The sequence below is a fragment of the Vicia villosa genome, linkage group LG5 (assembly GCF_029867415.1).
Source record: "Vicia villosa cultivar HV-30 ecotype Madison, WI linkage group LG5, Vvil1.0, whole genome shotgun sequence".
Lineage (NCBI taxonomy): Eukaryota > Viridiplantae > Streptophyta > Magnoliopsida > Fabales > Fabaceae > Vicia > Vicia villosa.
The window spans coordinates 49,931,698-49,942,916 of NC_081184.1; positions in this window are offsets into that span (position 1 = coordinate 49,931,698).

Consider the following 11,219-nt stretch of genomic DNA (forward strand, 5'->3'; position numbering starts at 1 on the left):
TGGCGGTCGGGGTAGCTTCGAGATTAACCCTGAAAAGGCATAAAGGCAAGGCACGTGAGTGTAAAATAGTCCATTGACTTTCGAGGTTTTTAACCCTATAACAATTTTTATAATGTAAATAAATAATAAAATAGAGTCGGGACTTAGCTTCGTAATAGGCGTGGCGCGTGGCTGAAGGATTTTGGTTAACATTGTGAAGGTGCATGGAGGAGGTGCAATTCTTAGACGTTAGATATGGATTATTGGAGATCTCGTGGCGAGAGAGTGAAGATGAATTTGCGACTATCCACGAGAATAGTTAAACGGCTCGAATGTACTCGCTCGAATGTTCCTCGCAATAAACAAGAAAATAGTAGTAAAAATAATAATGCGTAAAAAATGAGTAATAAAAAAATACGAAGAAATAATTATCAGAAATAAATTTAAAAAAAATCTAAACGTTAAGCATATTATATTTTTAAAATAAAATTAAAATCAAACTAACTAATTTTTCTAATTTTTATTAACTAATCTAATAAATTAAAAAAAGTCTAATTATAACTAAATTAAGTAGCTAAAACTAATTAACTAATTAGTTAAGTAAAACCTAACATAACTAGATTAATCTAATGACAACGAAACATATTTTGGGTTTTTATATATTTTCTAAAAAAACTAATTTTTCATAATTAAATAAATAAGCAATAAATAAAAGAAAGAAAAAAATGGATTACGGTTGAAGTAGATTACTCACATGTAGCAAGCACCTTTGACTCTTTAAATTTTATATCTTACTAATCCTAGTGCGACACGTGGCAAGCAATTAAGGAAATAGAAAAATAAATAATAATGATAATACATTAGCCATCAGTAAAAACACGTACGAAACGTCTCTCCCCCTCACGTTCTCTTTCTCTGTTTCTTTTCCATGGGTCATCTTTTTCATATCAAACAACAATCCTAAAACGTCAATTCTCCCCTCTCTCCACCTGCAGATTCACCAAGCAAACACACTATTCGAGTGAAACGTTTAAGGAGACAAATAAAACGTACTAAATCATAATCGGAGGCTATGATCCTTCGCGTGCGGATGCGGTGGCCGTGGGTAAGGCTGAAACATGACTCGCGCGGTGGCTTCGAACGTCGAGGGATGCGCGGCGGCGGATAGCTCACGGAGGGATTCGCCGGTGGTGTTGTGCCGTGAACGGAGGTTTTACGATTCAGATTCGATTTCGTCCTTATTTTTTGATGGATTATGTTTTCTTCCCCCTTTCCTCTGCTTGTTCAACCTGCAAACAAAATTGTAAAAAACTAACATAGCATTGATTGTATTGATGTGTTAGAAATTAAATTTGTTATGTGGTGTTGCGAATTGCTGGTTCAGGTGCGATCGGAAAGTGGTTGTGATAAATGTTGAGTGGCGGAGGCAGTTTTGTGTGGTGATATTGGTTCTTTGCGGCGGTCAGAGAGGAGACTCGGTGGCTTCTTTTGTATCGGAGTGGTCATCAAATCTTGGGTGATTGGCCAGTGGTCTCGCTGTTGAGTTGAAGAAACTTAACCCTTTTGTTGCTTTAGTTATTGAACCTGTCATAAAAAAAACATAAAATCTAATTGTTAGTGTTTGTTAGTATTGATTTATAATTGGCAGGTCATGGAACTGTATGAAGATATGGTGGTTGTTGTGTTCGGCTTTGAGATTTCGGTGACAACAGTGTTGTTGTTGTGTTGTATGATTTTTGTTTTGATGAATTTGGTTTTGGTTCATGTGATATTTGTAGATTAGTGTTAGTTTGTGAAACTGGTATAAGGGTTGCTGTTCGTGGAAAAGAAATTAAAGAGAATGGGTTAGAAAAATTATGGAAAAGTATGTACGTGAGGATGTTAAAGAACAGGGATTCTAAAAATAGGGTTGAGTTCCTCCTTTTTTCCGTTGTGTAAAGGTTGTCCTATTTATAATATATAAAATTAGGTTAAACTTGATGGACCAAAATTAATTAAAAATAACTAAAAGCCCAAATAGAAGGAATTATTCTCATTGAGTTTTTATAATTATATTTAACCAATTAAAAAACTAGCCTAAAATGTTAGTAACAACTAAAATAAAAAATTAATTGCAAATAAACAAACAAATTTTTTTGTGATTTTAAAAAAAGTAAATTAAACGGAAATTAAGTTAGTAACAAATAAAATAAAAAATGTTAATAATGTGACTCGAACATGGGACCTCGTGCTATTGTACCATTCACGCTCAAATTCTTACCAACTGTGCCAATTCATTTATTCGAAATAAAATGGCGTTTGTAAATATATGAGGGCAAATTTTGGGGTATGACAGCTGCCCCTGTTCAATTATCTTAAACCTCAAGATGTAGAGTGGTTTGTATGCCAGTCGGTATCTGAAGGTGGAAGATGATTGAACACTAGAATACCAAGAAATTTGCCCTTGCTGAAGTAGAGACCTTTGTCGGAGATGGGCTTGAAGATGCCATCATGCATTAGATTATGTTTGGAGTGTTTGGGAAGTAGTTGTTTGAGTGTTGATTGTTACGGAACCGTCCGAGGCTACCGCTTTTAGATTTTGGCAAGTTGATTATTTAAGGAATCGTCTGAGATATCGACTTAAATCTGAAGATAGATTGTTAAGGAACCGTCCAAGGTATCGACTTAACTCTGAAGGTGGATCATTAAGGAACCGTCCAAGGTATCGACTTAACTCCAAAAGGTAGATCATTAAGGAACCGTCCAAGGTATCGACTTAGATCTGAAGGTAGGTTGTTAAGGAACCGTCCAAGGTATCGACTTAACTCTGAAGGTGGATCATTAAGGAACCGTCCAAGGTATCGACTTAACTCCAAAAGGTAGATCATTAAGGAACCGTCCAAGGTATCGACTTAACTCCAAAAGGTAGATCATTAAGGAACCGTCCAAGGTATCGACTTAGATCTGAAGGTAGGTTGTTAAGGAACCGTCCAAGGTATCGACTTAACTCTGAAGGTGGATCGTTAAGGAACCGTCCAAGGTATCGACTTAACTCCAAAGGCAGATCATTAAGGAACCGTCCAAGGTATCGACTTAGATCTGAAGGTAGATAATGTTTATTTGACTGCAGTGGTAACCTGAAAAAGGTAAAGTTAGTTTTTTATGCCATGTCATGATGCATGTAATGCGTTTATGTAACGAGATTCTCAAAATAAATGAGAACCTCGCATGTTATGTATGCACTTGTCGCGATGCTTTATGTATTATGTATGAACGTGTATACAATTGTATGAATATGTTTATGACATGTGATATGTGAATATGATTTGTGTTGTCTTGATTGAGAAAATAAATCTCTGTATCCTTGTGGTTTTATTGTCCGATCTTGTCTTGAAGATGCTTAACTGGGGATTTATGGTTTCAGCTTGGGGATGATCAGTAGTTTGATGTACCCTGATTTAGAGATATTAATAAACCATGTTGGAGAAGAGAAACATGTTGGATGACCGGTAGTGTTGAAGATGTAAGCTCTGTTGGGGAGCCATGTCTTTGTCGGGACGAGAGCGTTTGAAGATATCTTCTTAATGATTACTCTGTGGGGATATGATCTTGCGAAATCAGCTTATTTGAATGTTGCCCCCAGTGTTATAGTACCTACCATTCCTGGATTTAATTAGGACATACCGCTGAGTATTGATCAAGATGTCAAACTGGACTTGCATAGATTTGCCCCTGCTAGTAGGGACTTGAAGAGATTCGCCTCGCGAGGACTTTATGAGAGGTACACTATGGGCGACATGCCCCTAGTGATCATAGGCCCAGGACAATGCCCCATGTTAATTGGAAATAGATTCAGATTTACTTGGATGCATGCCCTTGATTGTTTTTGGCATCTTTGAGAGATTCTCTGAATCTTGACTTGGTTGCCCCAGATTGATTGGACAAATCATGTCATGCCCCTTGTATTCATTGACTTCTAGCCAATTGAGTCAATTATAAGGGATGTTGTTGCTGAAATGGTCTCGTCTGTCGGGATGACTTTTAGTCATTAGTCGTACCCTGTGCAAATTCTTTCTGATGCTAACATTTGAAATTATGTAGCAAAATATGTTTAATAATGAATTCATGAGATGCAATGCATATGTCTTGTCTTGAGTTTGTTGAAAAACATTAAAACTGGATATGTAAAAGCATGATGTTTATAAAAACGTGATGTTTGTAAAAACGATGTGTCAACTCAGCATTTGTGGTAAACCTTAGGGAGTCAGGATACTTTTGTTGTGACAGTATGCTTTCGAACTAACCATGCTTCAGTTAGGACTTTCAAGGGTTGTAACGTGGCTTAGTTCACGGTTTAAGAAACAAAGGATAATGGCTCAAAATTTATTTATACCCATCCCCTTCTTCGTGATGTTCTTCAGTCCTAAGCTCAGTTAATTCAACTTATGCATTCAGGTTCCACGAGACTTTTTGGATCTGCACCTTTGATAATGGTGATGGTTCACAAGCAAAGAAAACTTTTGAGATGGCAGTCACTTCTTCCTTTTGGTAGTCACAACATTTTGTTGTTTATTGACTAACTTTTGCCTAAACTGTCTATTTTTAGCTTACAGTCAGCGGGATGCCTTGATTTTTGCCTAAGTCTTCTTTTTGATTTTTTGACTTAGCAGGCTTTTCTTTGTATGTATGTTTTTCATCATTTTATTATTTTTTTTGAAAGATATTGACAACCTTACTTAATGATTGATGAACCATCATTGGCTTTTGATTGACATCTCCAACACTTCTTTGATGTGTGCGGATGAACGCTTGTGATTGAAACCTTTGTTGAAATGTGTACTGAATGATTCTCTTAAAATAGAATGCACAGCCAAATTAACGGAGAACTACCCTGCCCCAGATTATAATCAAGGGTTTTAATTATTACAAGAAAGAAACTTCTACTTCTTAGGCTCAAAGGGGTTGACGAAGGATTAACACCCTTATATCTCCACTGTTTAGGAATTGAAACAATGCCTGTACATCGTCAGCATAGTCCACTCAAAAGCATAATGTATGAGGTTGCGGTATCGTTTTCGTCATCCTCCCTCAAAAGGCATACAGCTTTAGCAGGAGTTGAATATCACAAAACATATGCAAAGTAAAGACATAATTTTAAAATGAGTGATAGCGAAATAAATTATTCAAGACAAGCATATGCAATGCACTGATGATGATTATTAAGACAAATAATGTCTATCATGAGTCAAATGTTTAAACAAACAGAAAGGAGACTTGCAAATGAAAGTAGATATAATGATCCAAAAGTTCGTCCGTCTAGACGTCAATCAGTCTTGTCATGACTAGGCATAGGAGCGGAGATCACCATAGGAGTTTTCATGAGGGTTGAATTTGATTTCCCCGACATCAATCAGATCTTGAATCTTATTCTCCAACGTCTAGCAATTGTTTGTGTAATATCCAGGAATGTTGGAACGGTACGCGCGCCTCGCATTGGGTTTATAGTAGGTGTTAGAATTTGTTGGCTCGATTGCCCTGAGCGTCTGGATCATATGAGTGAATTGATTGTTGTGACTCAGTTGTCGTGATTCCATTACCGTGACTCAGTTGTCGTGACTTTGTTGTCGTGATTCCATTATCGTGACTCAGTTGTAATGATTCCATTATCGTGACTCAGTTGTCGTGACTTTGTTGTCGTAACTCAGTTGTCGTGACTTTGTTGTCGTGACTCAATTGTTGTGATTCCATTATCGTGACTCAGTTGTCGTGACTTCATTGTCGTGGTCTTTTCTGATTTGAGTGTCATGATTAAATCTTTAATGGCACGCTTCAACGGTCTACCATCCTTTACACCATAACCAGGATTGTTCGAATAGTAAGCGCATCTCGCATTATAATTGTATCCCAAGAATGTGAGTGCCTTTAATTCTTCTTGCCCCTTGGACAAGTTCAGGATCAAATCTTGAAACTGGGCATTCTGAGCTTGAAGGTCTTTGACTGATTGCTCGAGATTCATGGTGCTGAAATGAACAGCGAGGAGGCGAGAAACCTGCGGTAGAAACATGTGGTACGATGTTATGAATGCAGATGCAATGTTCAAGGATCGTTAGGAAATTTAGTTTGCGACATTAGGAAATAACTGGTCACCGCTTCGTCTGAAGAGTCTAGGTCTTTGTCTTTGAATGTCCTTCTTTGAGAATCAAGCTCACCATATCGAGTGGGTCATAGCCTCTGATTCGGGATACTTGTAATTTGAAAGTGTATGGCTAGAGGAAAATAAATCCTCTTGCCCTTTGATAGGTACTGAGTCTTTGAATTGGAAGGTATGCGGCTAGAGAAAAATAAATCCTCTTGCCCTTTGATTAAGAAATCAACCTTTGATAAGGGCACTTGAAATTGTGCACCCTAAATTCCTAAGATCCTTGAAAGGGTTAGTTAAATCATGTTATGCTTATGATGTCATGATGTCATAATGTTATGCGAATGCAGTTCATTAGGCATAGTGTGGGGTAGTAAGGACAAACAAGTCCTTTTAACAAAACCTGCAAGGAAACGAAGGTTAGTAGCAAACACCAACAAGTCACGCAAGTCACACAAGTCACACAATTTTGCCTTATGGTTAGGCTTGCATGAAGTTCATAGGTATATACCCTTCTTCCTTTCGTTTAGTTGGTTCAACCTGTCCTAAAAAAGTAACCAGGTTCTATGGTGCTCATATCCCTGATCTTTCTCGTGGGCATTGTCTCAACATAGCACTCAATCGGCCAGCCAAAAGCATCCCTTGAGTCCAATCTCAATGAGTGTAGCATCGAGTATCAACCGGCTTCAGTCAGGAATCCAAAGCCAGCTATCTCGCTACTTCCTATAGGCCAAAGTCAAGTTCAACTAAGGTTCTAAGGGCGAATTAGTGCTTGTGACACCACGCGGTAGCCAAATGTCTCCTCGATCATATTCAAGGGCCATCAGGACAAACCAAAGCGTCGCACTAACGGTGGCCACCAGTTCAACCATAACGATACATGTCGTACAACCTCCCTGGTCTCATGCCACATACCTAAGGTACACTAGATCCGGGTGTAGGACCTTTCACACAGCAGAATTCCCAAAACAGCCTTGAAAATTAAAACAAGCAAAACAAACAATAGAAAACAATTAAAGTGAATCCTAGACTTTTAAGGTAACCCCTCTTTTATCGAATTTTATCCCCAGCAGAGTCGCTAGTTCTGTAATACGGTGAACTGACTTTTTATCGATCGAAATGTCGCGGTTAAGCATGAGTCGCCACCGACTTTTATTTTATCCAAACAAATTCAGAAAGGCTAAAAGAAACAGAAAAAAAACCTTTTAAAGAAATCTAAGTTCGGGGGGTAATTTATGCAAAGGGAAGGTGTAAGGCACCCTTTGCATCCATGGTTTTCCATGGGCTCTTAATTGCTTTGCTTGCTCGTTTTCAGAAAATGTAGATTAAAGAGGAAAAATGGACTTTAGCTCGTAAATGAGCGTAGCCAGTTTTTGAAGAATTTTGAGAAAGAATATAGAAAATAGAGCATGGCAAGGCAATTAGGGGCAATTACCTTAAACTCAGATGATATGTCTCTTTTTAGCCTTTCAGAATGAAAGGGTCTATCCTTGCCATAAGAGGGCAGGAAGCCTTTCGTTTGGAGGTAGAAGGGTCATCGAAATATCCTTCTCCATGAGACTGACCCATGCCATAGAGAGGCAGGTAGTCTAAGGGGAAGGATCAGAATAGCCTTTCGTAGGCAGCCGGAAGATACCTCAGCCTTTTCCGTAGGCAACTTTCGAGGGTCGAGGTCATGTTAGTGTATCGAAGGCAGCATCATTAGGGACCATGACCTTTAATCGAGGCAACATGGCTGAGGTATCCTCGTATTCGAGGGACTGGCTATTCTGCAAAGAAACACAAGGCAACAGGCAACAGGCAACAGGCAACAGAGAACAAGGCAACAGAGAGGTTACCCCAAAAGCGTGCGTGTGTGCACCAATCACATGATTATGTTCAGTTATGTTATCTTGTAAATTTACGTGATGCTAATTCAGTTAATAAGTTGCACTCCCTAGAATTACTAACCACGCAATTTAATATAAGCAGTAATAATGGGGAAAGGAACTTGAAACCAGCGGAGGAGAGGGGAATTAAAACCAGCGGGATACAATTAAAAATAGAAGATATAATAGTTTAGGGTTCAGAGTTACCGACACTCGTAGCTTTGACAATTGACAAACCCTGAAGATTGGAAAAGGAAGAGTAAACAAAAGAAGGGAGTGAGTGCATTATAGTTCGGAGGCAATCATAGTTAACCATAATAAAAATAAAAGATAAAGAAATTAAGAATGAATAAATACAAAGGCACTTAGCTTTGCGTTTTGAATTTGATCTGACATGGTTGGCGGTCGGGGTAGCTTCGAGATTAACCCTGAAAAGGCATAAAGGCAAGGCACGTGAGTGTAAAATAGTCCATTGACTTTCGAGGTTTTTAACCCTATAACAATTTTTATAATGTAAATAAATAATAAAATAGAGTCGGGACTTAGCTTCGTAATAGGCGTGGCGCGTGGCTGAAGGATTTTGGTTAACATTGTGAAGGTGCATGGAGGAGGTGCAATTCTTAGACGTTAGATATGGATTATTGGAGATCTCGTGGCGAGAGAGTGAAGATGAATTTGCGACTATCCACGAGAATAGTTAAACGGCTCGAATGTACTCGCTCGAATGTTCCTCGCAATAAACAAGAAAATAGTAGTAAAAATAATAATGCGTAAAAAATGAGTAATAAAAAAATACGAAGAAATAATTATCAGAAATAAATTTAAAAAAAATCTAAACGTTAAGCATATTATATTTTTAAAATAAAATTAAAATCAAACTAACTAATTTTTCTAATTTTTATTAACTAATCTAATAAATTAAAAAAAGTCTAATTATAACTAAATTAAGTAGCTAAAACTAATTAACTAATTAGTTAAGTAAAACCTAACATAACTAGATTAATCTAATGACAACGAAACATATTTTGGGTTTTTATATATTTTCTAAAAAAACTAATTTTTCATAATTAAATAAATAAGCAATAAATAAAAGAAAGAAAAAAATGGATTACGGTTGAAGTAGATTACTCACATGTAGCAAGCACCTTTGACTCTTTAAATTTTATATCTTACTAATCCTAGTGCGACACGTGGCAAGCAATTAAGGAAATAGAAAAATAAATAATAATGATAATACATTAGCCATCAGTAAAAACACGTACGAAACGTCTCTCCCCCTCACGTTCTCTTTCTCTGTTTCTTTTCCATGGGTCATCTTTTTCATATCAAACAACAATCCTAAAACGTCAATTCTCCCCTCTCTCCACCTGCAGATTCACCAAGCAAACACACTATTCGAGTGAAACGTTTAAGGAGACAAATAAAACGTACTAAATCATAATCGGAGGCTATGATCCTTCGCGTGCGGATGCGGTGGCCGTGGGTAAGGCTGAAACATGACTCGCGCGGTGGCTTCGAACGTCGAGGGATGCGCGGCGGCGGATAGCTCACGGAGGGATTCGCCGGTGGTGTTGTGCCGTGAACGGAGGTTTTACGATTCAGATTCGATTTCGTCCTTATTTTTTGATGGATTATGTTTTCTTCCCCCTTTCCTCTGCTTGTTCAACCTGCAAACAAAATTGTAAAAAACTAACATAGCATTGATTGTATTGATGTGTTAGAAATTAAATTTGTTATGTGGTGTTGCGAATTGCTGGTTCAGGTGCGATCGGAAAGTGGTTGTGATAAATGTTGAGTGGCGGAGGCAGTTTTGTGTGGTGATATTGGTTCTTTGCGGCGGTCAGAGAGGAGACTCGGTGGCTTCTTTTGTATCGGAGTGGTCATCAAATCTTGGGTGATTGGCCAGTGGTCTCGCTGTTGAGTTGAAGAAACTTAACCCTTTTGTTGCTTTAGTTATTGAACCTGTCATAAAAAAAACATAAAATCTAATTGTTAGTGTTTGTTAGTATTGATTTATAATTGGCAGGTCATGGAACTGTATGAAGATATGGTGGTTGTTGTGTTCGGCTTTGAGATTTCGGTGACAACAGTGTTGTTGTTGTGTTGTATGATTTTTGTTTTGATGAATTTGGTTTTGGTTCATGTGATATTTGTAGATTAGTGTTAGTTTGTGAAACTGGTATAAGGGTTGCTGTTCGTGGAAAAGAAATTAAAGAGAATGGGTTAGAAAAATTATGGAAAAGTATGTACGTGAGGATGTTAAAGAACAGGGATTCTAAAAATAGGGTTGAGTTCCTCCTTTTTTCCGTTGTGTAAAGGTTGTCCTATTTATAATATACAAAATTAGGTTAAACTTGATGGACCAAAATTAATTAAAAATAACTAAAAGCCCAAATAGAAGGAATTATTCTCATTGAGTTTTTATAATTATATTTAACCAATTAAAAAACTAGCCTAAAATGTTAGTAACAACTAAAATAAAAAATTAATTGCAAATAAACAAACAAATTTTTTTGTGATTTTAAAAAAAGTAAATTAAACGGAAATTAAGTTAGTAACAAATAAAATAAAAAATGTTAATAATGTGACTCGAACATGGGACCTCGTGCTATTGTACCATTCACGCTCAAATTCTTACCAACTGTGCCAATTCATTTATTCGAAATAAAATGGCGTTTGTAAATATATGAGGTCAAATTTTGGGGTATGACACACACTCAACAAATATAAATCCAGGTTAGTAGCAAAAGGGTTTAATCAGCAATATGGCTTTGATTATCATGAGACCTTCTCCCCTGTTGTCAAACCAACCACCATCAAAGTTATTCTTACTTTAGCCTTAACTCATAAATGGGATGTGCAACAAATTGATATCAACAATGCTTTTCTAAATGGAGCACTTGAAGAGGAAGTTTATATGGTTCAACCTCCTGGTTTTGATAATGGCAACAAGTCTCCGGTGTGCAAACTGAATAGAGCCCTATATGGACTCAAACAAGCACCAAGGTCTTGGTATGAGAAACTCCACAAAACCTTATTTAAGTTTGGTTTTACAGCTAGCAAATGTGATCACTCTCTGTTTACTTATAATCAGCTATGCATTACTCTATATATACTTGTCTATGTAGATGATATTTTGATCACAGGTTCTTCCTCCACTCTGATTCACAAACTTATCAAACAACTCCATGACCAATTTGCTCTCAAGAAAATTGGGAAGCCAGAATACTTTCTTGGTCTAGAGGTCAGATATC